Below are 26,807 nucleotides of genomic sequence, written 5' to 3'. Positions count from 1 at the left end.
CATCTCAGGTTGTAAACAGTCTGGTTGAACCTCAGACAGTTGCCAGGGAGATGGATGGAGTCGATGGCTCGAAAACAGAGTTTGTAGCAGCACTGAAGAGAATGGCTTCTGCCTTCCCGATACTTCAATGGAGGAAATTTCTGCCCTCCCAGTGCTGGATGTCAGATAAGCAGTTTAATAATTTATCAACAGTGGAGGAGTTGAGAGAGGTGGTGGTGAGGTAGAGCTGGATGTTGTCAGTGTACACGTGAAAATTAACAGTGTGTTTTCAGATGAGGTAACTGAGGGGCAGCATGTAGATGGGAAATAGGAGGGGACCGAGGATAGATCCTTGGGGAACACCAGAGGTAACAGTGAGGGAGCCGGAAGAGAAGCCATTACAAGTGATTCTCTGACTATGATTAGATAGATGAGCATGGAACCAGGTGAGAGCAGTCCCACCCAGCTGGACGACAGTGCAGAGGTGTTGGAGGAGGATGGTGTGGTCAACCATGTCAAAGGCTGCAGACAGGTCGAGAAGGACGAGGAGGGAAAGTTTACCTTTGTCACAGTCACATAGGATGTCATTTGTGACTTTGATAAGAGCTGTTTCAGTACGGTGACAGGGGCAGAAACCTGATTGGAGGATTCAAACATGGAGTTCCGGGAAAGATGGACATGGATTTGGGAGGTGACAACAGGTTCAAGGACTTTGGAGAGGAAAGGGAGTTTGGAGATGGGACGTTAGTTTGCAAGGACAGAGCAGGTCAAGGGGTTTTTTGCTTTAGGAGAAGGGTGATAACCAGAGATTTGAAAGAGAGAGGGACAGAACCTGAGGAGAGGAACCGTTAACAAAATCAGCTAACATGGAGCCAGGAAGGGACTCGGCCCCGTCTATCCAAGCACCGTGAAGCTGAGGCCCCAGGGCTGCCGGCTCCTGTGCCGAGTCTGACCCCACTCCCTCACCCCAGGTCCCGGCTCCCTATACTAGTCCCTCGGCTGGACTTGTCCTGAAGCAAACCCCCCAACACACATAACACCGTCTGACTCGGAGAAAGAGGGGGAAAAAGAGACGGCAGTGACCAGGTGTAGGGAATGGAAGGGAGACGGACTCAAATAAACTGTCTCCGGAAAAAAATTAATTCACACGAGAAGATTTCCAGCATCTGCAGCATTTTGGCTTTTGTGAGAATGTTTTTGTTTTCTGAACAGATGTGAGGAGCTGAGAATCGAACCAGTGGAGGTGGAGGGGAGACTGTGGCTGCTGTTTCCCCTCCTGTCCTGCAGGGGCTGGTGTTAGTCTCTTCCAGCCCCCACTCCCTCCACTGGGGGTATTTTCACATTCCCAGTGATTCCTGCTGTCATTCAGTTGATTGAAGTCTGTGGATAAATATTCCATTCATGGACTGGAAACACTGGGACCCGCCTCTGGGCTGCTCTCAGTTGTTTTGTTTATTCATTAATTGAATAATTGATGTAACCGGATATTTCACTGCACTCTTGACCTGCTCTCTGAACTTGGACTGAGTCGCCACATAAATAAATGTGTTTGTGCAGCAACTTAAATTCAACAGCATCCATCCGACTTCTTGAAATGCATAATAAGAACCAGATTCGAAGTGATCTGCGATCCCAAAGTAATATAAAACGTAAACCGACCACAGAAGTATGAAGTTGCCGGATATGGTGGAGAGTAAAATCACAGACTTCCTTCTGCTCTCCATCTCTGGGTCACTGTGATTCTCTCCCTTGCTCTGACCCCTCAGTTCCTTACGGACTCGACTGGCCACTAAAATGTATCTGACTGTCAGAGCGTTGAGCAACAGAATTAAAGCGAATGGGAGCAATGGGGTTAAAACCTTATCAAACCAGTCAAATCCCACCCATCCGGGCTCAGTATAATAGCTTGGCTTCATAAAACAGAACCACGGTACATTGCCGATTATCTCTCCAGGTTCATATACAAAGTAGAAGGGGATGTTTTTTGAACAGAGCAGAATGCAGGTTGTTGCTAGAACCACAGCCGCAGTTTTCTCGGTGCAATATTTTGTTTTCAGCTTCTGGAAACAAATGGCCACAAATCGATCAAAGGTGAAAGTGACGGTGAACCAGACAGAACAGTCTATGGCTGTATGATCCAGGACAAGGATAACAGTACACACAGGGGTGATCTTCAGGAAGGACACTGGGAAATAATAATAATTGATCTGGACCAGAATGACCTCAGTGATAATTAGCAGTAGATCCGCCGTTGCCATGACCACCAGGTAGCGAGTGGTGCAGGTGGAGAGGCCGCACTTTCCCCGGGACAGGATCACAATCGCCAGTAAATTAACTGTAAGAGAGAGAAGGGAAAAGAGACTGGAAATTACTAATCAAACATTCTCTGTGTCTCACCCAGACAGTAAAGGCAGGATTTTAACAACAAAAACAGGAGGAATGGGGGCGTGTCAGAGGTTATAATTTAAAAATCTCAACTCTGACCCCAAATGACCTCTGACCCGCCCACTTCCAGGTTTAACAGAGTCAGGAAAGGGGACGGACAGACAACTGCTACCAGGAGGCGGGTTGGCAATTTAAATATTTGAATGAGGCTGGAAGTCTCTGATTTAATCAGTTTTACAGGTTTGACTCTGTCCGGCCGGGATTCCCCATTATACACCACACCACAAACAAAGACACCCGGGATTGGCGATTGGAACATGCTTATGGGCTGTGGATGGTGGAACAAATGAGACACAATCTCGATCAGATCCAAAGGGGGAGGTACCGGATTGGATTAATAGCACACAGTTGGCCCAGTTAGCTGGACTCAGGGGAACACTGGACAACTGTACCCTAAAGGGTTTGATCAGGGTAAATCCATTAGTCCCCAATTGCGAAGTCAGCCATATCATGGGGATAGGAATGGTCCTTATGATTTCCATTGTGACTGCAGATACTGGGCCATTCCTCCACTCCCAGCTGGAGAACATTGGCATTATGCAAGGCAATACCTCCCTCTGGTATTATCTGGCAGAGACTCGTGCAATACGGAAAAACCAAACTCTGTATGGAGTCTCCCTTATCAGGTATAAGCAGCAAGGTGACATCACCGTGTGTCCTCATCTGGTGGGATAGGGCGAATTAGATGAATGTGGATTTAATCGCACGGACTGGTGCGTCCTGGAAATTGTCCCCGCCACCCGACACTTTGCAAGGTCGTTATACCAGGGAAAAGGAAAGTACTGTGTGTCTACCACCGAAATATCATCCTGCTACGGAAGTTTGCACTGCCCCATACCATGCCCAGACTTCTGTTTTACCTCTCAATGACCAGTTACTATAGGACAAGCCCAGATAGTTTATATCCAACAACGGGAGCTGTAAACTATTGATGCTACCGATCAGCTCCATGATCATCTTCAGGAATATAAAGAGCCGGAGCAGGTCCCAATCCCACACCTAGTAAAGGAGCTAAGGGAGTTAAGGGACAGGGTAGGTCAGTCAGTGAAGCTCTACCACCAATTGCAAAGTAATATAAAGGTCCTCAAAGAAGATACTGAATGGAAACTTCAAAACCCAAGCTGGAGGGAGAAAGTATGGGATTGGGGGATAAACATCAACATTCATCCTTGGATTGGGATAATATCACATGTATTGGTGGGGGTGCAATTGGTACTGGCATTCACCTGGGGAATATTAGCTTGTAGGTCATGCAGACGATACACCTTGCGGAAGAAGGCAAAGGCTCTGGTGAGGGAACAACGGAAACAGATAACCTCAAAGGGACATGATAATTTGGGACATATTGATTTGATCTAGATGACCGGAATTCCTGAAATCGCGTGACTGGCCAGCACGTAGAGGCAGGGAATACCAGACGATATTAAAATAGGGATAACAAAACAAGCAGACTATGTTGGTTAATAGGACTGGGGGTAGTCCTTTACCAAAAGTGGGGATTGCTGGGAGAAGTCATGATCGACGTGGTTAAATAGACAAGATGGAATATTGCCACATATTGGAGTATAGCCACACATTGTTTACAAAATGGAATATTTACACAAGGCATTGTGGGACTAGGTTAGCTCAACCACATTCCTGTGAATATTACTGCAAACACAGATGGTTAGACTGACACAGCAGGGCCTCTCCTATCAGTGCATGGGCAGCTACTTGTATAATTGCGAGCTACACAAAGGAAACAGGAATGTGGGGCTGATAAGGATGAGCTGAGTAGAAAGATTCATTATGGAGGCCTAAGGATTGATGACAAGGGGTGGAAAACATCATAGATTGACAGGGACTGACCATGAGCTGATCACGCAGCCAACTGATGCCTAATTATTAATCCTACTGGCAATGTATGTAATCAATAAACATTACGATTGGATTGTATCCAGCCGGGATGGGCTGAGTAAATGTATAAGGCCTGTTGATTTCCTTTTTCTGGTGGAGAGGTACCTGGATTGCCGACAGGCCTGCTCCCCACCGGTGTAAAATAATAAACTCTTTGATAGTTGGATAAGATCTGGGTGTCGATTGATTCATTTAATCATTCCACCCCAACATAGGTCAGTCGTGCCTTCTCAGGAATCAGTCAAGTGAACCTTCACTGCACTCCCTCCATAGCAAAAACATCCTTCCACAGATAAGGAGACCAAAACTGCACACGATATTCAGATGTGGTCTCACCAAGGCCTTATACAATTGCAGCAAGACATCCTTGCTCCTGTACTCGAGTCCTCTCGCTATGAAGCCCAACATACCACTTGCCTTCTTCACTGGCTGCTGCACCTGGATGCTTACTTTCAGCGACTGGTGCATAAAGACACCCAGGTCTTGCTGCCCCTCCCTCTTTCCCAATCTATCACTGTTCAGATAATAATCTGCCTTTCCGTTTTTGCCACCAAAGTGGATAACCTCACATTTATCCACATTATACTGCATCTGCTATGTATTTGCCCGCTCACTCAACCTGTCCAAATCACACTGGAGCTTCTCTGCATCCTCCTCACAGCTCATACTCCCACCCAACTTTGTGTCATCTGTAAACTTGGATATATTACATTTAATTCCCTCATCAATACCATTAAAAAATATTGTGAATAGCTGGGGTCCTATCACTGATTCCTGTGGTACCTCAATAGTCACTGCCTGCCACTCGGAAAAAGACACGTTTATTCCTACTCTTCGTTTCCTGTCTGCCAACCAGTTCTCTATCCATGTCAGTACCTTACCCCCAATCACAGGTGCTTTAATTTTGCGCACTAATCTCTTATGTCGAACTTTATCGAAAGCCTTCTGAAACAGAGGAGGGTCCAGAGGAGGTGCAAATGGTTACAGCAGAATAACAGAGGGAGAGGGGAGCATGGAAAATCTGGCAAAGAGGAGAAGGCTCCACTGGCCTGGAAAAGTGATGGAGAATGGTGGGTAGACCCCAGGGGTGTGGACCAGCTTGCCAGTTGTGTACCAACAGGGGATCCCCAACCCAAGCACCAGCCCACAGCCCCTCCACTCCCAGTGACTCTGGTGTAGCCATCCTCCATTACCAGCACAGGCTGTCCCACAAAGTGGGAGCGATGGTTATAATCTGAACATTTTAATCACAGCGTTGAGTCTGAGACACAATAAAATGACTCATTGAAACATCCGGTGCTGTTCCGCATTTAACTTCAGTGGAAGAATGTAGGAAGTCGGAGATAGAGGAGTCAGAGTGGGATGTAGAATTAAAATGACAAGTGACCAGAAGCTCAGGGTCACACTTGCAGACTGAATGGAGGAGTTCAGCAACGCAATCACTCAATCTGTGTTTGCTCCTCTCCCAATGTCCAGGAGATTCCATCGTGAGCAGCGAATACTGTTAATAAATTGAAAGAAGTCCAAGTAAATCACTGTTTCACCTGGAAGGAGTGTTTGCAGCCTTGGACAGTGGGAAAGGATGAGGTAAAAGAGCAGGTGTTACATCTCCTGTGCTTGCACTGGAAGGTGCCTGGGGAAGAGAAGCTGATTTTGGGGGTGATTGAGGAGTGGATCAGGGTGTCACAATGAATGGGGGGAAGGGAGGGGAGCAGAATATATGTTTGGTGTTGGACTTAGCTGGATGTGGCAGAAATGTTGGAGGATGATGTATTGAATGTGGGGTGGGGTAGAAGGTGAGGACAAGGGGAACCTTATTGTGGTTCTGACAGTGAGGGAAGAGGTGAAGGCAGTAATGTGGGAAATGGGATGGACACATTCGAGGGCCCTGTTAACCACAGTGGAGGGGAATCCTCGGCTGAGGAATAATGAAGACATTTCAGAAGCACTGGTGTGGAAGGTAGCATCATCAGAACAGATGGAACGGAGGTGGAGAAACTGGGAGAATGGAACAGAGTCTTTCCAGGAAGCCGGGTGGAAGGAAGTATAATCAAGGTAGCTGTGGGAGTCGGTGGGATTATAGTAGATATTGGTGAACAGCCAATCCCCTGAAATGGAGGTAGAGAAGTCAGGGAAGGGAAGTGTCAGAGACGGACCATGTGAAGACGAGGGAGGGGTGGAGATTAGAAGTAAAGCTGATGTAATTTTCCAATTCAAGACAAAAGAAGGAAATGGGACCAGCACAGTCATCAAAGTATCAGAAAAATATGTGACGGAGGGGAGCTGAGTAAGATTGGAGCAAAGAATGGTCCACGTATCCTACACAAAGGCAGCATAGCTAGGACCCGTATAGCCCCCACAGTGACAACATTTGAATGTGGAATATCCCAGTGTTTACACCCGAGATCCACACACCTATACTTTACAAGAGGGTCCCTGCACAGGGATCAGGATCCGGAACTTGTGAGGATTTTCATTCCCAGACCAGGGCCGTTGAGGAAGAGAGGATTTCCAGTGGGAATGGCGAGTAAATGAAACAAAATGAATCAATTGCAAATGGGGCCCTTGGAATGTCCCAGCAGGAGATGGTAGAGGAAAACTGCTGGGAAACGGCCTCACGGTGTTAGTCAGACAAGATCCCATCCACTGTGAGTTTAAGGAGAGCTCAGGTTTACTGGACTTTGGAGCAGAGAGGGACAGACTGACATGGAGAGAAATGTCAATGGAATTCTGCAGCACAGCTCCGAGCTCAGAAGGAAGGAAATCTCGTGTGTTGTGGAACAGTCGGGGCCAGAATGGCCCAGTGGATGAGGATTCAGAGCCTGAAGAAGGGAGTGAGATCTCTGAGGGGAGGAACTAAACTGTCAAATAACAAAGAACTGTCTGAGCAGCAGACTAGGGTGAGTTCTTTCACAAAGGAAGACACAAATAACCTCCCAGAAATGTTAGGGAACCAAGGGTCCAATGAGAGGGAGGAACTGAAGAAAATCAGTATTGGTAAAAAAATAGTGCCAGGTAAATTAATGGGGTTAAAGGCTGACAAATCCCCAGGCCCTGATAATCTACATTTCAGAGTACTAAAGGAAGAGGCCCTGAAAATAGTGGCTGCATTGGTGGTCATCTTCCAAAATTCTATAGACTCTGGAGCTGCTCCTACAGATTGGAGGATGGCAATTGTAACCCTACTATTTAAAAAATGAGGGAGAGAAAAAACATACCAGTTAGCTTCACATCACTAATGGGGAAAATGTTAGAGTCTATTATAAAGGATGTGATAGCAGAACACCTGGAAAGCATAAACAGGATTGGGCAATGTCAGCATGGGTTTACGAAAGGGCAATCATGCTTAACAAATCTACTGGAGTTTTTTTAGGATGCGACTAGTAGAATAGATCAGGGAGAACCAGTGGATGTGGTGTAATTGGATTTTCAGAAGGCTTTTGATAAGGTCCCACATAAGTGGTTAATGTGCAAAATTAGAGCACATGGGATTGGGGGTAATATACTGGCATGGATTGAGAATTAGTTGATGCACAGGAAACAGAGTAGGAATAAATGGGTCTTTTTCCAGGTGGCAGGCAGTGACTAATGGGGTACCACAGGGATCAGTGCTTGGGTCCCAGCTATTCACAGTCTATATCAATGACTTGGGTGAGGGAACTAAATGAAACATTTCCAAATTTGCAGACAATGCAAAGCTGGGAGGGGAATCTGAGCTGTGAGGAGGTTGCAAAGAGGCTCCAATGTGATATGGACAAGGTGGGTCAATGGACAAATGCATGGAAGATGTTGTATAACGTGGATAAATGTGAGGCTATTCACTTTGGTTGCAAAAACAGAAAGGCAAATTATTATCTGAATGGTGATAGATTGGGAAAGGGGAAAGTGCAACGAGACTTGGGTGTCCTTGTACACCAGTCGCTGAAAGGAAGCATTCAGGTGCAGCAAGCAATTAGGATGGCGAATGGTATGTTGGCCTTCATTGCAAGACGATTTGAGTACAGGAGCAAGGATGTCTTACTGCAGTTATGCAGGGCCTTGGAGGGATCACATCTGGAGTATTGTGTGCGACTCCTCAAATACTGAAGCAGTCTGTGTAGAAATGCAGCAAGGCCTGGACAATATCCAGGCTTTGGCTTATAAGTGGCAAGTAACATTTGCGCCACACATGTGCCAGGCAATGACCATCTCCAACAAGAGGGAATCTAACCATCTCCCATTGACATTCAATGGCATTACCATCGCTGAATCACCCACTATCAACATCTTAAGGCCTACCATTGACCAGAAACTGAACTAGAGTAGCCATATAAATACCGTGGCTACAAGAGCAGGTCAGAGGCTCGGAATCCGGCAGCGAGAAACTCACCTCCTGACTCCCCAAAGCCTGTTCACCATCTACAAGGCACAAGTCAGGAGTTTGATGGAAGACTCTCCACTTGCCTGGATGGGTGCAGCTCCAACAACACTCAAGAAGCTCGACACCATCCAGGACAAAGCAGCCCGCTTGATTGGCACACCATCTACAAACATTCACTCCCTCCACCACCGACGCACAGTGGCAGCAGTGTGTACCATCTACAAGATGCACTGCAGCAATGCACCAAGGCTCCTTAGACAGCACCTTCCAAACCCACGACCTCCACCACCTCGAAGGACAAGAGCAGCAGATGCATGGGAACATCACCACCTGCAAGTTCCCGTCCAAGTCACACACCATCCTGACTTGGAACTATATCGCCGTTCTTTCACTGTTGCTGGGTTAAAATCCTGGAACTCCCTTCCTAACAGCACTGTGGGGGGACCTACGTCACATGGACTGCAGCAATTCAAGAATGCAGCTCACCACCACCTTCTCAAGGGCAATTAGGGATGGGCAATAAATGCTGGCATAGCCAGTGACGCCCACATCCCATGAAAGAATAAAAAAAAATGTTTGGTCTCCTTATCTGAGGAAGGATGTTCTTCCCATGGAGGGAGTGCAAAGAAGATTTACTGGGCTGATTCCTGGGAAGGCAGGATTGACGTATGAGGAGAGATTAGGTCGACTAGACCTATATTCATTAGGGTTTAGAAAAATGAGAGGGGATCTCATAGAAACCTATAAAATTCTAACAGGACTGGACAGGCTAGATGCAGGGAGGATGTTCCTGATGGCTGGGGAGTCCAGACCCAGGGGCCACACTCTCAGGATACCGGATATACCATTTAGCCATATAAATACCATGGCTACCAGAGCAGGACAGAGGCTAGGAATCCTGCAGTGTGTAACGCACCTCCTGACTCCCCAAAGCCTGTCCACCATCTACAAGGCACAAGTCAGGAATGTGATGCAATACTGTCCACTTGCCTGGATGGGTGCAGCTCCAACAACATTCAAGAAGCTCGACACCATCCAGGACAAAACAGCCCGCTTGATTGGCACCCCATCTGCAACATTCACTCTCTCCACCACCGACGCACAGTGGCAGCAGTGTGTACCATCTACAAGATGCACTGCAGCAACACACCAAGGCTCCTTAGGCAGCACCTTCCAAACCCACGACCTCCACCACCTCGAAGGGCAAGGGCAGCAGATGCATGGGAACATCACCACCTGCAAGTTCTCCTCCAATCCACACAACATCCTGACTTGGAACAATATCGCCGTTCCTTCACTGTTGCTCGGTCAAAATCCTGGAACCCCCTTCCTAACAGCACTGTGGGTATACCTACCTCACATGGACTGCAGCGGTTCAAGAAGGCAGCTCACCACCACCTTCTCAAGGGCAATTAGGGATGAGAAATAAATGCTGGCCTGGCCAGCAATGCCCACATCCCATGAATGAATAAAACAAAAGAACCAAGATGAGGAGAAATTCCTTCATTCAGAGGGTGGTGAACCTATGGAATTCTCTACTGCAGAAGGCAGTGGACGCCAAGTCATTAAATCTATTCATATGGAGATAGATATATTTCTTAATTCCAAAGGGATCAAGGGATATGGGGAAAAAGCGGAACAGGGTACTGAAGTAGACGATCAGCCATGATCTGTTTTGAATGGCGGAGCAGGCCTGAGGGCCAAATGGCCTACTCCTGCTCCTATTTTCTATGTTTCTTTCATTCTGTTGTGACCAGGTGAGAAGGAGGTCTCGGGTTTTCTTTCAGCCTTCACCTGGTCTTACTGGAACAGGGTTTAATTTTAAATACACCGTGTTTTTAGCTCCCCCTGGGTGAATGCTTGTTCACTGCTTTCCAATTATAAGGCAAAGAAACCAGCACAAACCGGCTGAAATTTATTAAACTTAAACTTAAACTCTAATTCGGTTAATGCCTGTGGATACACACTGTGCCCCACGCTAGCATGCATACGCGTTACGCACATGCAAATAGAGACAGAAAAGAGCAGAAGAAAAATAAAGTGGAAAGGTCTGAGGCGATATCTGAAGAGTTAAGGTTCTTCGAGCTCACTGTAGAGTCCTTCATTGAGGTCGATCTTGCTTTTCATTGGGGCCCAGTATTCTTCTTAAACCTTGTTTGCGGTAGGAGACTTTTCTCTCTTGGGGTTCATGTGGCTTCAGTGGATTCAGAGGCTTGTGAGAAAGAGATGGGGGCAGACAGGAGAGAGATCTTCTCAGTCCAAAAGTAAACAGCTTTCTGCCCAAACTGTTTGTACAAATTCAAAATCTCAGGTTGCCCAGCAGGTTAGTCCTGTGACTAGCTGGTTTGACCATATCTGTTTGTGTAGTCGGCCATCTTAGCAGTCAACCTGGAATGTGAGCTCCTCCACCTTCAATGTCTGGTGATCAAAAGTCCATTATAGTTTAAATGTCAGGGAATGACTGCTTTGTCCTTCCAAACACCGTCTATTAATATGCAAATTCATTTTGCAGCCATGGCTGATCTGTTCAACAAGTACTGCTTAACTCCAGTAACAATTTAAAATGTTCAAACAGTTCATGACAAAATCAATGTGCCCCGTTCTTGGCAGGTGGGGGACGAACACGACAATACATTCATCCATTTATATCACGTCATTCCTCCCTGCCCAAACTCACTGTCTTTGGGCATCGCAGTGGCACACATGTGTCACTTTGTGAGGGGGACATCCAGGTTCAGTAGAGGCATGATACAAAGTGCCACTTACTTGTGCGGAGTGGAGATGATCGTTCATCCTCTTTTGACACTGAACCCAGTTACACCAGATGACGCCACGGCTACTGACCTCCTCTGCCACCTCCAGCCGGGCTGCCTTGGTCGGGTGGGAGGACATCTTCTTACCACCGCTGTGGATAAGGACCTCCCGCCTTACCCACACAGCCTGGAGGAGAGTGAGCAGGGAGGCTTCGCTGAACCGTGGGGCCACCCTGGAGCGCCCCTTTGACATAATTGGATTTTTGTCTGCTCCTTTAAATGCACAGGCTATTCCGTAATGTAACTGCTCGAACCTCTGGATGCAAGGGTCTTTTTTCAGGTTTTAAATCTAATGCAGGACTGGCTGCCCTTTAAATAGGGCCCAACACCTGTTTATCATATAACCCAACACAGGAAATCCCGTCCCCTCGACATCTTTTGTGGAGCGGGGGTGGGGGGGGGGGGGGGGTGGGGGGCTGCACATCGCGTGTATGTTAATGAGCCGCCGCGCTCAAGATTGGCGGTGAGCTGGTGAAATGCAGCCCAATGTCTCCCACTGTCTCCGAGCTTGAAACGTAACAAAGAGAGCTGTAAGAAAACAGTTAAATCATAAGTAGGTGTGAATGGTCACCATCAATCCTCATTGTGTAGAAATAACTTAGACCTTCAGATCATTCTGGGTGGATAATAGAAGCTTTGATCAGCTGCAAATGAAAAATACTATCCTGAGTGCTTATAAGTTAGCACCGGGACCATATCACCAAAAGTTTAGGAACTCCCACAGAAAGCCCACTCAAACCCTCCTCGAATTTGAGAGAATTAAACAATTTGCCTTTGACCAGTGGGTGCGAGATCTCAAAATTAACCACAAGGTATTAAGAGAGGTAACCTGGTCTGGCCTACACATCACTGCAGATCCACAGCAATGTGGTTGACTCTTAATTGCCCTCTCAGATGGTATCGCAAGACACTCAGTTCAAGGACAATTAGGGATGGGCAATAAATGCTGGCCTAGCCAGCGACACCCACATCCATGAATGAATAATAAAAAATCCGGTGAGAGGATTTCAAAAACTGTCTTCTGTACAACCTGAAGACTCATGTGGAAGAGCAGAGGGTTCGAACAGCCAGGAATACTGCAACCCTCACTGCTGATTATGAGCTCACACATAGACCCAGGAACACAGGAAAACCTTTACCTAATAACCCCCAGAAATTCAGAAAATACAGAAAAGGAGAATACGATAGGGGATGGGGTAGCCAGGAGAAAGAAACTTGGAATGAAGGTGTGAGATGTTCCCCCCAAGTCAGAAGAGAAAGTACAGGGAGCAGGACTGACACCTGAAGACCTGTGTGTTCCCATTGCAGTAAAACAGGATACACAAGGTCAGACTGCTGGAAACTCAAGGGGAAGTCCGTCAGCTTAATAGGGATCCACAAAAGCAGCCCTTGAAAAGGATACCCCTGTGGGTGGTATAGCAGATCAGACCATGGCCCAAGCTCCCAAAATTGACCCCCCTATCAATACCGCCCAATGCATGGTAGAACTGGAGAAAAATCCCTGAAACTTACTGGAGTTTTGTCCTCTAGGGAACAGTATCCCTATATCCCCCTATGGAAATGAGCAAGTCCATCTTACTGCTCAGGGATACCAGGGCCACTCATTCCCTGATGTTGGGAAAAGACCTGACACTTCTCCCAGAAAGCTCCATGAATGCCAAGACCCTAATCAATGGGATTGGAGGTGGATACATGTCCATTCCCCTCTATTGGGTTCATTTACAATGTGACCTAGTCTCTAGACCAGTCACTGTCGGGATTGTCCCTGAGCTGTCGGTGACTGGGAAAGATTTCCTGCTGGGTAATAATTTGGCTGGCAGTAAGGTGGCACATAAGAACATAAGGAATAGGAGCAGGAGTGGGCCATTCAGCCCCTCAAGCCTGCCCCACCATTCAATAAGATCATGGCTGATCTGTCCTAGTCCCAAGTGGAGACTGGTAGAAGAGGGGTGGACAGTGCTCCACCAGACTGTCGTGCCCCCAGAGTATCGTAAGGAAATCTGACAAATTGCCCTTGTCCTTCCAATGACTGTGGGTGTCCACAAGACCCTAGCCCAAATAAGCAGCCATTTTTACTGGCCTCAGCTGCAGTCGGATGTGGCTGAATTCTGTAAGAGCTATCGCACTTGTTAGTCTGTTCACGGTATGGATGTTGTAATGTGTGTACAGAAAGTGTTCATATTTCTCTTGCTTTACCGGGAAAGCAATGTAAAAAAAAATGATATTCCATTCTTTTTCCATGTGGTGGAGGTGTGTCATACCCAGTAAAGTTACGGCCTATTCATAACTTTAAACATGAACTGGATTCCGCATAGAACCTTCTGGAACTGAATTGTCTTTTTAAATGAACCACAATGGACATTTAAGGCTACACAAGATGGCTGCCAAGGGTCAGGTGACTTTTGCAATTTCAGCCTGGACTCAAAGTTATCTCCAGCCTCCGGAAAGTTCCTAATTGAATGATCATGGGTGGAGTGCCTCCCTTTAATGGACATAACAAAGACAAAATCATTTGTGGAATTCACGCCTCCGATTGTTTGTGGTCTGACCCAAAACTGAATATCTATGAACTCACGGTCTCCGAGCTCAAAACTTAACAAAGAGAGTGATAAGAAAACAGTTAAATCATAAGTAGGTGTGAATGGTCACCGTCCATCCTCATTGTGTAGAAATGGCTTCGACCTTCAAATCATTCTGGGTGGACAATAGAATCATTGATCAGGTGGTCACCTGACTGAAACTCATCACAAATACTGAATCTTTTTACTCCAAGCACCAGGGAGAAACTGGTCAGTCTGCAAACAACAGTTGGAGAGACAGCAACAAAGTCTGGAGGTTGTAACATCCTATTGTCTCCAAGCCTGTTCCTTTTCAAGTCCTCCAGTCCAGAAAACTGACCTCCGAGTGATGAGACTACAGGCAACTAACTTCATGACCTGCTGAAAATCCACACTTAGAGAGAATCCGGTAGCGACTTTGATTTACTACTCCGGCTATCAAATCCACATAACTACACTTCAGGATTAAAAACTCCTTCATCACCAGGCCCGTAACGCATCCCTTTCTTGTCAAAAACACACTGATTACAAAAGTAAAGGGAAGGGAACTGGGGTTTCAGTTCTCTCTGGTTCCTGTCAGTAACAAAGACATTTAAAGTAGAAAGTTGGGAGATATTTGATAATAAATGAGATGGTAAACTCTCTGGTTTGGATGGATTGCATCCAGACATACTAAAAACAAAGGGAAGCGACAGACATTATGTTCTGAGGCTCGTTAAGTGTTTACAGTAACAATACACAGAGTAAGAAATGTCATTATTCAAAGGATTAGAATGCTGTAACAGTGCTGTCCTGCTGTTTCACTGTCAGTAAGTAGTTAACATCTGTTTCTGTTGGAGCAGTTCAATCGGACACAGAGCAATATCAATACATTTCACTTTATACACTGATTACTAAATATCAGCAAAACCACTTTGCAATCAATTACATTGTTAAAACACAGAGGGAGCTTAATAGAATGGAGCGATCAGATACCTGAAACAATGATTTCAAAATAGAACCAGATGTACAATTGGACTCAGTACAATTCCACAGTGACAGATACTCCCAGTAATACATGGTCACTGGGGTCAGGTGTTCCACTCCAGTTAGTGACCCACACTCAGTTTGATTTTACACTGACTGATGCTCCCACTAATACCTTCACTCAGAGAGTTTTCTTCACTGAGGTCTAATTCAGCATGACACAATATTCCACTAAATGCAATAACTTGATAATTCAGTAAGCCTGTCAGTTACAAACAGAAGTTTATTATCAGCTGAGACAATGGAATAAAACTGCAGAGATAATTCAGGATATTTGCCGTAAGGAAATTACATCACTGATCGGGTGTCTGTATAACAGTGACCACTAGATCAGCATTTAACATTATCAGTCACAGAGTAAAACCAGAGATCAGCTCACACACAGATTTACACAACTTCAATGGTTATAGTCACTTACCAGGAACCCCAATGACAGCAAGGAAGGGGTAATATATTTTCACAAAGTTATCAATTGATCGATGCATTTTCTGTGTGAAGTGATGTGTCCCTTTGTGCTGCAGGCAATCTCTCTGTATTAAACTCTGAGGTGACACATTGCCAAAGCCTGTAATTTATACCCTGTGGGATCTCCCCAGGGTATTGAGGTCACCACATTGTTCAAACTTTTTTTTTAATTGAACAAACAGATTACGACATCAAGTTCAGTCCATGTTGCGACAGAATATATTTATTTCTGAGACTGAATTGGAAAACTCCAAAGACTGGACAATTCTGATCACATTAATTAACTAATGAAAATTTGAAGCTGTATTCTGCCAGCAATGAGGTTGATCTTTCAAACACCATCAGTCCCATCTCTAGATCTCATGTTGTTTCAGTGATGTCCTTCACTCGACTGTGGTTCGGGTGGTGAAGAGCAGATTGTGGCCATCGTCCATCTGGGCCTTGAGCTGCAGGCTCTCATTGGAAAGCACAGAGAACTGGGACTGCAGGCAGTGAAACTCTGGGGAGTCCTTCACCATCTCACTGGCAAGAGTCTTCATCTGTTCCTGGGGAGGGGAGAGTGGGGAGGAGACACAGGACAAGGACAATGTTAACCACAGAGAGAAATTCACTGCCCCACACCATGTCTGATCAATCAGAGTAAACACAGAAACAGGAGGAGGCCATTTAGCCCCTTTGAGCCTGTTCTGATTTTTTGATGCAAGTTGCAGATATGCCTAGGGACGCTGGGGAATAGATGAGAGTTTTAAACCAACACACGGTCTGTTGGCTGGGAATGGGGGCCGCGGAATCTTTTACCTCCACCTGAATGAATTAGGTAAATTGGCCATTGTAAATTGCCCCTAGTGTAGGTTGGTAGGGAATGTGGGATTCCTGTCGGGTTAGTATAAATGGGTGGTGTTGGTCGGCACAGACTCGGTGGGCCGAAGGGCCTGTTTCAGTGCTGTATCTCTAAATAAATAAAATAAAATTTAAAAAAGAAGTTTAGGAACTTACGGAGATTGACTGGGCAGACATAATTAGAATTTGAGAGGGTGAAGCCAATTAATTTTGACTGTTGGATACAGGCATTTAAAATAGAAACCACAATGGAACCTTCAAGAATTGATTCTCTTAGAAGAGTTTAGAAACTTAATTCCTTCAGTAGGGCTTTGGTGAGACCACACCTAGAGTGCTGTGTACAGTTTTAATCTCCATACCATCGGATCTATTTGCCTTCGACAGGGTGCAACAAAAGTTTACAGGATTAATTCTGGCGTGAGGGGTGTTGTGGACTATCAAAAGACAATTGACACCGAGATGAATGAGGGTACAAACAAACCAAGGTTTATTCAATACAAGTATGTATACAGGGGATGCAGCTCGCTCGATCCACTTGAGAGAGACTGCTCGACAGTCACCGTCCACTTCACATATTTATAAGCTGTTGTAACAGTGCCTATGTGTCAGTACACACACTGTTCCAAATGTCCTGTTTATCTTTTAGTTCACAATGTATTCTGTATATCACAGGTCTATAAGACAAGACAAAAGTTTGTTAAGTAATAAAAACAAGAAATGCTGGAACCACTCAGCAGGTCTGGCAGCATCTGTGAAAAGAGAAGCAGGGTTAACGTTTCGGGTCAATGACCCTTCTTCGGAACTGACAAATATTAGAAAAGTCACAGGTTATAAGCAAGTGAGGTGGGGGTGGGGCAAGAGATAACAAAGGAGAAGGTGCAGATTGGACAAGGCCACATAGCTGACAAGGTCTTGGAGCAAAGGCAAACAATATGTTAATGGTGTGTTGAAAGACAAAGTATTAGTACAGATTAGGAGTTAACAGACTGAATATTGAAAAGCAGCAAGTGCAAACCTGAAAAAAAAACAGTGGGTAAGCAAACTGAACAAACTAAGATGAAATGAAATAAATGCAAAAAAAAACATTGTAAAAAATGTAAAAAAGAAAAAAAGAAAAAATAACTAACAATGAAAGTAAAATGGGGGGCTGTTATACTCCGAAATTATTGAACTCAATGTGCAGTCCGGCAGGCTGTAGTGTGCCTAATCGGTAGATGAGATGCTGTTCCTCGAGCTTGCGTTGATGTTCAGTGGAACATTGCAGCAATCCCAGGACAGAGATGTGAGCATGAGAGCAGGGGGGAGTGTTGAAATGGCAAGCAACCGGAAGCTCAGGGTCCTGCTTGCGGACTGAGCGGAGATGTTCCGCAAAGCGGTCACCCAGTCTGCGCTTGATCTCCCCAATGTAGAGGAGACCACATTGTGAGCAGCGAATACAGTATACTTCATTGAAAGAAGTACAAGTAAATCGCTGCTTCACCTGAAAGGAGTGTTTGGGGCCTTGGATAGTGAGGAGAGAGGAGGTAAATGGGCAGGGATTACACCTCCTACGATTGCAGGGGAAGGTGCCATGGGACGGGGACGAGATGGTGGGGGTAATGGAGGAGTAGACCAGGGTGTCGCGGAGGGAACGATCCCTTCGGAATGCTGACAGGGGAAGGGAGGGGAAGATGCGACTGGTAGTGGCATCACGCTGGAGGTGGCGGAAATGGCAGAGGATGATCCTTTGGATATGGAGGCTGATGGGGTGGAAAGTGAGGACAAGGGGAACCCTGTCACAGTTCTGGGAGGGAGGGGAATGGGTGAGGGTAGAGGTGCGGGAAATGGGCCGGACACGGTTGAGGGCCCTATCAACCACAGTGGGGGGAAATCCTCGGTTGAGGAAAAAGGAGGTCATATCAGAAGCACCGTCATGGAAGGTAGCATCAACAGAGCAGATGCGTCGGAGACGGAGAGACTGGGAGAATGGAATGGAGTCCTTACAGGAGGTAGGGTGTGAAGAAGTGTAGTCGAGGTAGCTGTGGGAGTCGGTGGGCTTATAATGGATATTAGTAGACAACCTATCCCCAGAGATGGAGACAGAGAAGTCAAGGAAGGGAAGGGAAGTGTCAGAGATGGACCATGTAAAGGTGAGAGAAGGGTGGAAATTGGAAGCAAAGTTGATAAAGTTTTCCAGTTCGGGGCGGGAGCAGGAAACGGCACCAATACAGTCATCAATGTACCGGAAAAAGAGTTGGGGGAGGGGGCCTGAGTAGGACTGGAACAAAGAATGCTCGACATATCCCACAAAAAGACAGGAATAACTAGGACCCATGCGGGTACCCATAGCGACACCTTTTACTTGATTCAAGTGCATGTAGTTGAAGGAGAAGTTGTTCAATGTGAGAACAAGTTCAGCCAAGTGGAGGAGGATGGTGGTGGATGGGGACTGGTTGTGCTTCTGTTCCAGGAAGAAGCGGAGAGCCCTCAAACCGTCCTGTTGGGGGATGGAGGTGTCGAGCGATTGGACGTCCATAGTTTGTTAAGACCGTGCTAAACTAATCAGCTCTCAACCCTTTTACTGCCTATAGCTGTGTGTCATTGTCATGCTGAGCTTACAGTTCAATTTCACCGAACACATACTTTTCCACTCTACCTATCTGTCTTAGCTATTTTTTCCCTTACAAGAGGGTTGTCCTGTGTGGAGAGTTTGTGTAAATTGGGCCCATACTGTCTGGAGTTCAGAAAAATGAGAGCTGATCTCAGAATCCTGTGCCTCAATGAGGCGGTGTGACAGGGTGGATGCAGAGAGGCTGTTTACCTGGTTGGACAGTCCAGAACTAGGGGTTTTAGTTTCACGATAGGATTTCGGATTGTGATGAGAAATTTCTTCCATCAGTGGGTTGTGATTCTCTGGAATTCTCTACCCCTGAGGGCTGTGGATGTTCAGTCATTGAGTATATTCAAGACTGAGATTGATTTTGGGACTTTCAGGAAAGTGAGGGATATGGAGTTGAGGTTGAGGGTCAGCCATGGCCTTATTGAATGGTGATGCAGGCTCAAGGGGGTGAATAACCTCCTCTGCTCCTAGTTGTTGATATTCTTCTGTCTGGTATTCTCTGACCTATTAAGGTTGCAGCTCCTGTTTTAATAGTTAAGGGGGCTGTTCCTCAGTCTTGTTTGCACTTCAGCTCCATGTGTTGTGTCTAATCTGTAATTACTCTTAAAGAATCCACGGAAGCTGGTTGGTGAAAGGTATATCAATATTTTATTCACACACGAAATCATCAAAGTACAAGCTCTCACTAACTTGCACAGTACACTACCCGTCAAGACACAAGGTGACCAGTATCAGACTTGCGGCTGCTCTTCTATTCTCTGAGCCCTTGACCCAGGGGTATCTTCTCGAGTGTTCTTCCCCGGGGTTCTCTTCCCTTCCCCAGTTTCAGTCATACTGACATAATGATAATTCCTTATTTGGCTCAGTGAGAACCTGTTCATTTCTTTACAGTTTCCTATTGTCTACTATGAGTCTAATCGTATCCCGTGTCCAATGAGACACCTTTATCTGGTACGTGCGAGGACAGTGTCTGGGATCATCAATATGTCTTTTCTGTACTATCGATAACTCCTCGGCCATCTGAGTGCTGTGGCCCCTTTCTACCCAGACCCCCTATGCTTTAACACACTGTTCATTGTTGTGTGACTAGCCCCTTTGTTTCAACTAAGTTCTTATGTGTTTTTACTGGGTCTACACATGCTCCTGAACTTTGGGTACCTGGTGCGGATGGGGGTTAGGCCGCCAGGGGGATCTCATCGGTCTGCTGCTGGGCGTGGTCAAGGTGGCGGTTCACAGGTCCAGGCTGGGGGCTGGGGGTATGAGGGCAGTTGTCCGTTGTGATTTCCTGCCCCTCTTCTGAGGTTATGTTCATGCCCAGTGTCCCTGGAGAAGGAGCATGTAGTGTCCGCCAGTCCCCTTGTGACCTTCCATGACTGATGAGCTGGAGTCTATTATCGTTGTGGATAATTGGGTTGTAATTACATTTTTATTTTGTTTGAATAAGGTTATTAATTACAAATAGACATAAGGGAGGCCTGGGGAATAAAGGCCCTGTCGACAAAAAAAAAGTCACGTACCCAGTCAAGATCCCTGTGCACTGATCTAACACTCCCAGTGCAGCGACAGCAAAAGAAACCATGTACACTCTCTCTTCATCTGTCCGTCCTCAATGTGTTTGTCGAGGGGTGAGGTTGTGGGGGGGAGGGGCAGCTGAGAGAGGGAGGGAGTAGAGGAAACAGAAGAGGGAAAGAGAGTGCATAGGACAGGGGTTCAGCTGGGGAGATGGTGAGGGAGAATGGTGAATGAGGGTGATAGATGGATCAGGTAGAGTGAGAGGCAGTAGAAGGTGTGATGGTGAGCGCGAGGGGGTGAGGGAGGATGTAGAGGGTCAGGGAACCGGGCAAGATAGAGGGGAGTGGGAGGGAGGCAGGAAAAAGGGAGATGGAGAGGGTGTGTGTGGGTGAGCGGTAGGTAGTGAGAGAGTTTGGCGAGGGGGGTGGGAGAGAGACTGACAAATAGAGGGAAAGACGGTGACTGAAAGAGTAAGTGAGGGAGAGTGTGAGTGGGGAGTGAGAGAGAGAGAAAGGGACAGAGAGAGGTTGACGGTGTAGAGGGAGGTGAGGGAGTGAGGAAAGAGAGATTGGGAGCAAGTAAACGACAAAGAAGGTGAGAGCAAAAGACAAAGAGAGACAGAGAGAGAGACAAAGAGGGAAGGCAGAGGGAAAGAGAGACAGAGAAAGCAAGAGACTGAAAGAGAATGTGTGGGCAAGAGAGAGAGAGAGAGAGAGAGAGAGAGAGAGACAAAGATACAGACACAGAGAGAGATAGAGATAGACACGTTCTGAGAAACCGTGCTGGAGAGGTTGAGAAAGTGACAGGTTATCTTTCTATAACTCCTTTAATGTTATTAAATAATGTTATAAAAGTCCCAAGGGGCTTCACAGAAGCATTATAAATCAAAATTTGACACAAAGCTACATAAGGTGATAGTAGGATAAACAGATGGGGTTTAAGGGGACAGGGAGAGGCAGAGAGGTTTAGGGAGGGAATTTCAGAGCTTAGGGCCCAGGCAGCTGAAGGCACGGTCACTAATGGTAGAAAGATTAAAATCAGGAAAGATTAACAAGACAGAATTAGCTGAGCGCAGAGATCTCAGAGTTTTGTAGAGCTTGAGGCGAGTCGAGCGAGAGGCAGGGTTTTAGCATCTACAGGATGTTAGAGATAGGAAGGGTTGTAGGGCTGGAGGAGGTTAGAGATTGGGAGTGGTGTAAGGGCTGGAGGAGATTATACAGATAGGGAGGGCTTCAGGGGCTGGAGGAGGTTATAGAGATAGGGATGAGTGAGGCAATGAAGGCATTTGAAAATAAGGATGTGAATTTAAAAATTGAGGCGTTGCTAGACCAGGAGTCAAAGTAAGGCAGCGAGCACAGGGGGAGATGGGTGAACAGGGTTTGGTGTGAGTTAAGACATGGGCAGCAGAGTTTTGGATGATCTCAAGTTTAAGGAGGGTAGAATGTGGGAGACCAGCCAGGAATGCATTAGAAAAGTCGAGTGCAGAGGTAACAAAGGAATGGATGAGGGTTTCAGCAGCAGATGAGCTGAGGCAGGGGTGGAGTCGGGAGATGTTACACAGGTTGAAATAGGCGGTCTTAGTGATGGACTGAATATGAGCTCGGAAGCTCATCTCAGGTTATGAACAGTCTGGTTGAGCCTCAGACAGTTGCCAGGGAGATGGATGGAGTCGGTGGCTCAAGAACAGAGTTTGTAGCAGCACCAAAGAGAATGGCTTCTGCCTTCCCAATACTTAAATGGAGGAAATTTCTGCCCTCCGAGTGCTGGATGTCAGATAAGCAGTTGAATAATTTATCAACAGTGGAGGAGTTGAGAGAGGTGGTGGTGAGGTAGAGCTGGATATTGTCAGTGTACATGTGAAAATTAACAGTATGTTTTCAGATGATGTTTCAGTATGGTGACAGGGGCAGAAACCTGATTGGAGGATTCAAACATTGTGTTCCAGGAAAGATGACCATGGATTTGGGAGGTGACAACACATTCAAGGACTGTGGAGAGGAAAGGGAGTTTGGAGATGGGGTGTTAGTTTGCAAGGACAGAGAAGGTCAAGGGTTGTTTTATTTTTAGGACATGGGTGATAAATGGAGATCTGAAATAGAGAGGGACAGAACCTGAGGAGAGGGAACCCTTAACAATATCAGTTAACATGGGAGCCAGGAAAGGATCTGCCCCGTCCATCCGAGCACCGCGAAGCTGAGGCCCCGGGGCTGCTGGCTCCTCTGCCGAACACAACCCCACACCATCGCCCCAAGTCCCAACTCCCTATCCTAGTCCCTCGGCTGGACTTGTGTTGATGCTAATGCCCTGCACACACAATACCGTCTGACATGGAGAGAGAGGGAGAAAGAGAGATGGCAGTGACCAAATGGGGGAAAGGAAGGGAGATGGACTCAATAAAGCGTCTCCAGAAAAAAAAAATCAATTCACATGAGATGATTTCCAGCATCCTACAGCATTGTAGCTTTTGGAAGAACATTTTTGTTTTCTGAGCAGATGTGAGGAGCTGAGAATTGAACCAGTGGAGGTGGAGGAGAGACTGTGGCTGCTGTTTACCCTCCTGCCGTGCAGGGGGTGGTGTTAGTCTCTCCCTCCCCCAACTCCCGCCACTGGGGGTATTTTCACATCCCAGCGATTCCTGCTGTCATTCAGTTGATGGAAATCTGGGGATAAATATTCCATTCATGGACTGGAAACACTGGGACCTGCCTCTGGGCTGCTCTCAGTTGTTTTGTTTATTCATTAATTGAATAATTGATGTAACCGGATATTTCACCGCGATCTTGACCTGCTCTCTGAACTTGGACTGAGTCACCACATAAATAAATGTGTTTGTGCAGAAACTTAAAGCCTGCAGCATATATCCGACTTCTCCAAATATATAAAAAGAATCATCATCAAAGTGATATCCAATGTTAAAGTAAAATAAAACATACACCAACCACAGAAGTATGAAGTTGCCAGATATAGTGAAGAGTAAAATCACAGACTTCCTTCTGCTCTCCATCTCTGCGTCACTGCGATTCTCTCCCTTGCTCTGACCCCTCAGTCCCTTACGGATTCGACTGACCACTAAAATGTGTCTGACTGTCAGAGCGTTCAGCAACAGAATTATTGCAAATGGGATCAATGGAGTTAAAACCACAGTACATTGTCGATTATCTCTCCAGGTTCATATACAAAGTAGTGGGGGATGTTTTCCAAACAGAGCAGAATGCAGGTTGTTGCGAGAACCACAGCCGCAGTTTTCTCGGTGCAATATTTTGTTTTCAGCTTCTGGCAACAAATGGCCACAAATCGATCAAAGGTGAAAGTGATGGTGAACCAGACAGAACAGTCTGTGGCTGCAAGGAGCAGGACAATTTTAACACAACAAACAGGGGTGGTGTCCAGGAAAGATCCCAGGAAATTTCCCGGCGGAGCAGCAGGAGAAGGTAGCGACTCTTCGGTGGGTGAGTGAAGGCATCAGGAGCTGTGTTTTGAAAGTAGGTACTTACTGTTTTACTTACTGTTTTCCTTGTCTTTGAGTTTCTTTTGGCGCCGGAGGAACCGGAAGCTGGTCGGCAGCGAGGACTCCTGGGTAGGTATTTTCCTTAAAGGTGCGGAGCTGAGTAAACCCGAGCCACTACACATGTAGTGTCTCCCACCCATCCTCCTCCTCTAACCTAATAATAAGACCCTTTTTACCCTCCTCCTCTAACCAAAAAGGACTGAGCAGGTAAGCTATTTACTGTTTTTGTTAATATCTATAGTTGTACTTAACTAAGGGGTAATTGAATAAAAGAAATGGCAGCCAGTGTAGTGTATTGCTCCTCCTGCAGAATGTTCGAGGTGAGGGAAACCTCCGGTGGCCCTGCCGACTTCACCTGCTGGAAGTGCATCCGTCTCCAGCTCCTATCAGACCGTGTTAGGGAATTGGAGCTGGAGCTGGATGAACTGAGGATCATTCGGGAAGCTGAGGGGTTGATAGATAGAAGCTACACGGAGGTCGTTACTCCACAAATCAAAGGCAGCTGGGTAACAGTTAGAGGTGGGAAGAGGTCAGTGCAGGGATCTCCTGTGGTCGTTCCCCTCAACAACAAGTATACAGTTTTAGATACTGTTGGGGGGGACGGCCTATCGGGGGCAGGCTGCAGTGACCGGGCCTCTGGCACGGGGTCCTGCACTGTGGCTCAGAAGGGAAGGAGGGAGAATGGGAGAGCACTAGTCATCGGGGACTCGATGGTGAGGAGTACGGACAGGCGGTTCTGTGGGCGCAGGCGAGACGCACGGATGGTTTGTTGCCTCCCTGGTGCCAGGGTCCGTGATGTTTGTGATCGCGTCTTCAGGATCCTTAAAGGGGAGGGGGAGCAGCCAGAGGTCGTGGTGCACATTGGCACCAACGACGTAGGAAGGAAGGGTGGCACAGATGTTAGAAGTGAGTTTAGGGAGTTAGGCTGGAAGCTGAAAGCTCGGACGGACAGAGTTGTTATCTCTGGTTTGTTGCCGGCGCCACGTGATAGTGAGGCTAGGAATAGGGAGAGAGCACAGCTGAACACGTGGCTGCAGGAATGGTGTAGGAGGGAGGGCTTCCAGTTCTTGGATAATTGGACTGCATTCTGGGGAAGATGGGACCTGTTCAAACAGGACGGGCTGCATCTGAACCAGAGGGGCACCAATATCCTGGGAGGGAGGTTTGCTAGTACTGTTCGGGAGGGTTTAAACTAGTTTGGGAGGGGGATGGGAACCGGACTTGTAATCCAGGGACCAGTGGGTCCACTCAGAAAGACAAAGAGTGTAGTGAGGTATTGGGGAAGGTAGCACTGTCACAGAGGACAGATGGGCACGGAGAAGGGTTAAAGTGCGTATACTTCAACGCAAGAAGCATCAGGAATAAGGTGAGTGAATTGAAGGCGTGGATGGGCACTTGGGACTACGATGTTGTGGCCATCACTGAAACGTGGATAGGAGAGGGGGAGGAATGGTTTTTGGAGGTACCTGGTTATAGATGTTTTCATAAGATTAGGAATGGTGGTAAAAGAGGTGGGGGGGTGGCATTGTTAGTTAGAAATAGTGTAACAACTGCTGAAAGAATTTTCGAGGAGGATCTGCCGACTGAGGCACTGTGGGTTGAGGTCAGGAACAGGAAAGGAGCAGTCACCTTGATGGGAGTTTTCTATAGGCCCCCCAATAGCAGCAGGGAGGTGGAAGAGCAGATTGGGAAACAGATTTTGGAAAGGAGCAGAAGTCACAGGGTAGTAATTATGGGGGATTTCAACTTCCCAAATATTGATTGGCAACTCTTTAGATCGAATTGTTTGGATGGGGTAGTGTTTGTGCAGTATGTCCAGGAAGCTTTTCTGACTCAGTATGTAGACTGCCCGACCAGAGGGGAGGCAATATTGGATTTGGTACTAGGTAATGAACCAGGGCAAGTGATAGAGCTGTTGGTGGGCGAGCACTTTGGAGATAGTGATCACAATTCTGTAGCATTCACTGTGGTAATGGAGAGGGATAGGTATGTGCAACAGGGCAAGGTTTACAATTGGGGGAAGGGTAGATATGATGCTGTCAGGCAGGAACTGAGGAGCATAAGTTGGGAGCATATGCTGGCAGGGAAGGGCACGGTCGAAATGTGGAACTTTTTCAAGGAGCAGATAGTAGGGGCCATTGATAAGCATGTCCCTGTCAGACAGGGAAGGGATGGTCATGTGAGGGAACCGTGGTTGACAAGAGAGGTTGAGAGTCTTGTTAGGAAGAAGAAGGATGCGTATATAAAGTTGAGGAAAAAGGGCACAGGCATAGCTCTGGAGGGATACAAGATGGCCAGGAAGGATCTGAAGAAAGGGATTAGGAGAGCTAAGAGAGGGCATGAAAAATGCTTGGCGGGTAGGATAAAAGAAAACCCCAAGGCCTTTTACGCGTATGTCAGAAATATGAGGATGACTAGGGGGACCATAGGTCCGGTCAAGGACAATAGCGGGAGACTGTGTGTTGAGCCGGAAGAGATAAGTGAGGTTTTGAATGAGTACTTCTCTTCGGTATTTACGAATGAGAAGGGGTGTATTACTGAAGAGGACGGTGGGAAGCAGACTGGTAAGCTCGAGGAAGTGCTCGTTAGGAGGGAAGATGTGTTGGGGTTTTTGAATAACTTGAAGATAGACAAGTCTCCCGGGCCTGACGGGGTATATCCAAGGATGTTATGGGAAGCAAGGGATGAAATTGCAGAGCCGCTGGCAATGATCTTTTCATCTTCTCTGCTGACGGGGGTGGTACCAGGTGATTGGAGGGTGGCAAATGTTGTGCCCCTGTTCAAGAAAGGGAATAGGAACAACCCT

This window comes from Heterodontus francisci, chromosome 29 (genome assembly GCF_036365525.1).
Source record: "Heterodontus francisci isolate sHetFra1 chromosome 29, sHetFra1.hap1, whole genome shotgun sequence".
Taxonomy (NCBI): domain Eukaryota; kingdom Metazoa; phylum Chordata; class Chondrichthyes; order Heterodontiformes; family Heterodontidae; genus Heterodontus; species Heterodontus francisci.
Note: the sequence above shows the minus strand (reverse complement) of the source record.